This window comes from Vollenhovia emeryi, unplaced genomic scaffold (genome assembly GCF_000949405.1).
Source record: "Vollenhovia emeryi isolate VEMERY1.0 unplaced genomic scaffold, V.emery_V1.0 DF939191.1, whole genome shotgun sequence".
Classification (NCBI taxonomy): Eukaryota; Metazoa; Arthropoda; class Insecta; order Hymenoptera; family Formicidae; genus Vollenhovia; species Vollenhovia emeryi.
The window spans coordinates 448,984-455,621 of record NW_011967175.1 but is presented as its reverse complement, the minus strand read 5'-3'; positions in this window follow the sequence as shown (position 1 = coordinate 455,621).

Below are 6,638 nucleotides of genomic sequence, written 5' to 3'. Positions count from 1 at the left end.
ATCGCGATTTTGATTGTGGAGGTTTGGGTGTGCTCGGTTGCAGCACGTCACACATTTTCACACAAAATATGACGAATATTATGAATTTATTCGTCGAGCTAATCCCTTGTAACATATTCTATCCATTTTTCAGTAGCAAATTTATACATGTATATAAAGTTAAAAACTATGACGTGAGATTCTAATATCTTGTCGAGACCGCTGAAACTTTATATTATTTTCATACGTTATTTGAGATTGTTGATTAACTAGAATGTTCAATTATCGGTCTATCTATCGTACGGAAAGTTGCTTTTCTATGGATCTCACGTCATTTATTCTGTATGTGTGATTCACTTTCAAGATGCGTCTCGCATGAATACATGCATAGTTACACGCATCTTCGTATTTTCGCGGTCGGTCTTCGCGGTTTTTCAGCAAATTTTCAACAAGTTATTAATTGTTAAATTTCATTCATATTGTAAATTTTAATTTATCGCGGAATATCATTAAAATAAATACAACGCGAAGTAAATTGTTTTTTTCTACATACTGTATACTTGAACGTTGAATTTAAAGATCGAGTCACGAAGAGACAGTCATTACCTATTCTCGAATAAAGGAAGTAAAAATATATTTGAAGAGTTTTATACGGCAAATTTTTTCACTTAATTTTCTTCTTTAATTAACTTCTCGCGGTCGCGCATTTCGATACGATCGACGCTCGCATATACGTCCGAACCGTACGAAATAACTGTCGGTGATAAGCCGACTATGGAAGGAATTTTCTTCCTTCCTGATCTCTGGTCGAAAGAACCAGACTGTTATGGCCAGGAGCAACGAAAGGTATGTCCAATCTGGTCCAACGAAGGACTAAATACGATGAGGTAAGTGGTCAATATTGGCCACTCTGATGAAGTACCTAAGTAAGGTGCTGTACGAAGTATACTTTGATTTCTTTTGATTTGTTACAATTCGGGTGGATTATGCTTCTATATACATACATTCTCGCATATGTGCGAGAGTGAAACTCCTATTAAATCCCGCGGGCGCGTTAAACTCTAAGTCAAACCCCTAAAAAATCGCGTCGCGGTTAATTAAAGATTTGTAGGTTCATTATGTTGAAACACGGGTAGACAGAAATTGGATAAGTAGGTATATATAGATCGGAATACGGGTAGGTAGGGATTCGGATAGTCAGGGATAGGGGGACATAATTCGAGAGTTTAAAATATTGGATAACATAAATTATTTTTTTTATTATAAGTGTATTGTAAAGTAAGTTATAAGAGAAATGAAATAAATAATAAAAATGTAAGAAATCAAATTGTAAAGAAAAGAGGACCGTCGATTAAATGCGGCGGGGGTGGTGGAGGGCCTTTATATAGGTCGATTTGTTTCTATCAAATCAAATTTTAGTTCAGTTATATTCACATAGTCTTTTAATCGATAGTTTCGTTTGCAATTGATCGATAAATTTACCTTTACAGTTTGATTTTTCGTTTGCACATTAATAAAAAATGTTGTACAATTATAAGCACAGCTATGTAATACGTTGGGTGTACTGTGTAACATTTTCTATTAATGTTTTACATTGTAAGAGTTAGGTACGTATTATTGTAGACACATGTAACATGTTCATATGTAATTTTAAGTCAGAATGAAAAATTGTACATATTTTTATTGTATATCATGTTTTTAGTTTCAGTGTGTAACTTTATCTCTCTTTCTATATTTTTGTTTATATTTCAAAATAAGTTGTGAATAAAATTAATGAAGTTATAAAAATGTAAAAATGCAACCAAAAGAGGACCACCGATAAGAATTCGGCGGGGGTGGTGGAGGACCTCATATTTTTGCAATGCACTTTTAATGTAAACACAGTACCGTGCAATTATTGATACGTATCATCGGCGTTACATTAGCATTTATTCTATACTCAATATTACAATTTTATTGGGCAATCTTGCTAATACAATCAATCCAATATTAAATAATCATCTAGGTACAATATCAGTAGTATATATTTGCATTTATTTTATGACCAATATTGGAGAAATATTGGCCAATTCACTGCCAACATAACCAATGTTTAACCAATGTTAGCCAATGTACAGCCAATGAATTGTGCTTCTAGGGAGGCGCTTATACGCAAAGGCAAGGCCTATACGATTAAATGAAGGTTTAAAAAAATATGTGAAGTAACTATTAATGTAACTATTAAATTAGTTACTAGTTATCGAAAAAATGTAACTGAGTTAAGTTACAGTTACAGATGGAGAAAAAGTAACGAAGTTAAGTTAGAGTTGCCAAAAAGAAGTAACTGTAACTGTAACTTCGTTACATGTAACGAGTTACTTCCCAACCCTGTATATATGTATATATTAAACAGAACGAAATGATAATCAGATATTATATCCGAGCAATAGAAATTATCCGATTTAATATCATCGTAACTGGCGATAAAGCGCACATTAACGAGTTTTGCCGGTACAAGTTTAATTGCAGATCGAATCCCTGGGAACGTCATGGAATAGCTCTGATTTATATTTAGCTGGATATACGCGTTTATACCTTTAACTGAAAGTAAAGCCGTCGCTTATTCAATATGCTATTAAACCAAATTCATATTCGTCGAGTATATCGGAATTAATTAAAATTAAATACCTCGTTAAAAGTCTTGAAAGGACTAACACTATTTCGAGTTAGAGAAGAAAGTAATTTCTACGAAACAGGCGGCTGTATAAGTCTTTTCGAAATCTGAGATAGAAATTTCCTTCGATATGACACATGCCGAGCCTAGAGTCAACAAATGCTGTAGACGTTCACAACTCGCGTAAGATCGATACCGTTCTTAACGATCGCGCATAATATTATGCTTATACATGGACGCATATTAAAAGAGCGTTACACCCTCCAGAAGGGATGACGAAGGCAAGTTAAAAATGGCAGGCGTAAGGCGGATCAGAAAGGAGTCCATAACTCGAAAATACCTGGGTGGGCGCATAACGGAAATTTAAAGCCACTTCGCAGCGGCGGCGGCGGGCGGTGTCGTCGTATATTTTAAATTTTATCGCACTCGCGCCCCGAATATACGAGACCCCGTCGGACAGGCGGGCAGAAAAATTGTTCCGGCTTTGACAGCGGCTCGACGTTGCCCGACGGCCGGGGTGAAAAATTTAGCGAAACTTGCCAGTTAATTTCCAACAACTTGCTGATTTACAAATTTATCACTCGGGTCCTATGTTTCCCCTCCGAGACGTGCGTGCCCGCGCGATGCGTATCAGCGAAAACACTCGCGACCGTATAACGAGAAACGAGAGACTGTTTACGCATCTCCAGGAGTAACGTTGATATTTACGCAATGGGGTACAACAACGCGATGATAACGTAACGGAAGACAGATGATCTGTGGCGCCCTTCGTTAACCTCCCACGCCGTAATGGTACACTTCGGGTAATGAGAGCCTAAGTACTGTTATTCGATAGTTCAGACGAGCATCATTAATTTTGTGCCGTGGTCGTTAGCGCATCCCATCGTCCCGTTACGGTATTTGGATAGATCCGAGTGGCCGCGCGGCGTGTCCGTCGATTTCGTACCGACGCGCGCCCGTAGATATGATAACGAGTCCGTCCGGTTATCTCTGACATGTGACACGTGACACTACACGCGCTCGGGGATGTCACAATTTGGAATTTGCTCGGCCATTATATCGTATGGCCTAGCCGAAGCGCACGGCCGCGTCGATATTGGACGTCCGCTGGAAATTTCTCCAAAGGGAGTTCGACGTGCGGAGCGTACCACTCGACGAAATCCTGCAAAATGCACCATAACGCTAACGGTGAAGCAATCACACGAGGGTCGATTCTACAATTCATTATCGAGCGTTCGTACAACGCTCTCGACGGTCCCAAATCAATGCCAATTGTTCTGTATTCGGTCCTGACCGCTTCAAGTTCAATCGCGTTTAAGCGGCACAATTACATTTAATCATTTCAGAGAGAAAAAGAACGAGAGAGTGAGCGCGCAAGTATAGGAGAGAGAAAGAAACCATTGTACAAACTTTTCATGATAATCTATATTCGAAAATTAAAGCGCGCCGTAGTTTTTTCCCACCATTGTGTCGCTATTGCGTTTCTTTCGCGACTTAATCCGCGGGATTATTTTTCAAGTTAGCATAATTATTTCAAACATTAGATGTATCTCGCGAAAAAGAAAGAAAGAGAGGAAGAAACTACGCTTGCAGGCGGCCACCGGATCGATTTAGCGTTAATTCCGCACACGCGACGCCGAGATAATCCGACCAGATTAATTATCGAGCCCCGGGTAGCTTTCTTTACAAGGTGCAACGCCATGGAGAAAGAGGGAGGTATTGGCGGAGGGCGAGTGGTGGACAGAGGAGGGGGTGCCAATTTGACGCGAGAAAAGCGCGAGGATTCTTCCTTTCTTCTCCCTTGCCTTTGAAGACGGTACCGTAGGACAAGGTCCTTTTCACGGCGACCCTAACAGGTGATTTCGCCGAAGGATTCAATTTCTTTCAGAGCCGCGCTCTCTCTCCCCGGGCGTGCAAATGCTCATTTCCGGGGGCGTCCTCTCGCCGCCGCGCGTACCCCCGTCGCGTCGTCGTCACGGTGAACCGTCACCCTTTACTCGGCTTTTTGTTCCTTTCCCAACGTTTGCCGTCATTGCTTTTATTAATTATATAGCTATATACGCTCATCGGGGGGCTACCGCAACGACGAAACAATACCAGCGCAGGACACCATTATCCCCGCCCGGTAAATATTTTATGGCGGCGTCTGATCTTAAGGAGATTAAACCGCGGCCACGTATAGTCGGTCTCCTGCAATTTCTCATTAATATTAGACGCAGTCGAAAGTACGCGGTTTATGCGCGGATAACGCGGGGGTTCTCTCCGCTCTCGACGGTTAGCGAGCTTCAGACGTTGGTTGGCTGACCGGGTACGGAATCGCCGCCGCGCCTGATTCGCCGGAAAACTAATCAGCACGCTGTAGTTTGAGTTGAAGTGTAGGTTTAATGAAATTCGCCAATTCTCGAACGCGCGTCTACGCGACGTGACGATTGCTCGGTGGCGTTCCTTCAACTCCGCCGTCTCCGATTCTTCGTTCCGCTCTAATTATTCACGAATATAAGTTGCGCGAACGTGTTCCAGGTACATACGATAATTCGTAGTGTACGTTGGCGAATAGCGTTTAGTGAATATTCATGAAGGCGAAGATTGAAGAGGAGGTTGACATAAAGTTCAAGTCGATAGGGTTTACGGTGACAAAAAAAAAGCGAAGAGCTCTTCTCGCATTGATTAATTCCAAACTACGTGATATTTTTCATATTTGCACTGTTTGCGAGATAGACAGCACGGCCACGATGCAATCTACGACGTGTGAGTTCGCCAAAGTCAAAGGTGGCGTGGTCTCCTCAGACAAGGCTTAAGAAAAATTGCCGGCGCGAGAGACGGAAAGAAAGAGTCGCCGCCGGTTAAAAGAGAAGGCATGCGATGCACTTAATGAGGGTGCGAATAAGCACGTCTCGAGTGGCCCTAGACGCGCTGTCAGTGGTCTGTCGTGAGCAAAAATTAATCCCGCATGCGTGTGACGTTGTGTACGCGCGAGACCGTGAGCGTGAACGCGTGCGCACCGAGCATGAAGGGGTTGATACGGACACGACGTGGACCATACACGTCGATCCTCGTCAAAACGCGTTGCGCACGATACACACGTGGGCCGATAAAACAATAAAAAAAAATACGACGCGAGATTACACTCGAAGGATGCGGCAAATCATATGCGCGTCGGTTTTACGAGGGAGAATTGATCGGGGAAAAAATGACTTGATGCGAACAGAGGGCTTTATCGTTCTTCAAGTGAAATCACTGCGCTTCGTGATGTTCTTTCAAATGCGACACAGTCATGAGACGAGGCGCAATTGCACTTGGCGCGGCGCACCGGAGCGTCGTTGAGTAGTAAAACCCTATGATTTACAAACCGGTGGCCGAACCCGTCGTTCCATTACACGGCACGACTCTCATTGTCCTCGCGATGCAAACGGATGGACGTGTACACGGCTAAAATAGCCGTGCGGGATGTGAAATTGATTAACTGGTTAGACAACCATACATTGTGCGCCGCTAAAGCGTATGTAAAGCGGGCCTAACTGGTGCCGCAGTTAGGCATCAACATCCATCATCGTCCGGCAGCAGGTGTTCCTCGCGCTTTTTAAACGTCAACGATGACGTTTTCATTCGGACGTAGGAATTGACGGTGCGCCTCTCGCCGAAAGGTGCGAGGCCGCGGCGTATATATGAAAGTGGCGAAAATCGACGGCTCTAAAAAATGCAGGACACGAACGTTTGCGGAGACTCGAAAATTCCGAGATGGGGAACGCTCGCGTTAATGCAAATATTCGCTTTCTCACGGGCGAGCCGGGGAAACGCGCGCAGACTGGAAGCGAACGTCTGCCGTCGGCTGTCGAGCGTGTGGAAACGTTTAGATGGAAAAATAAGTTTCTTTAGAAACTCCCGACCAACGTTCGACGTTCCATCGGCGCATTTCAGCGGCACGCAATCGACTTTCACGCGAGTAAGGAATTCGCCTTCGCCCCCGCCGGTGGAGATTGTTCGGCGAGGCGTACGTTGCCGGGGA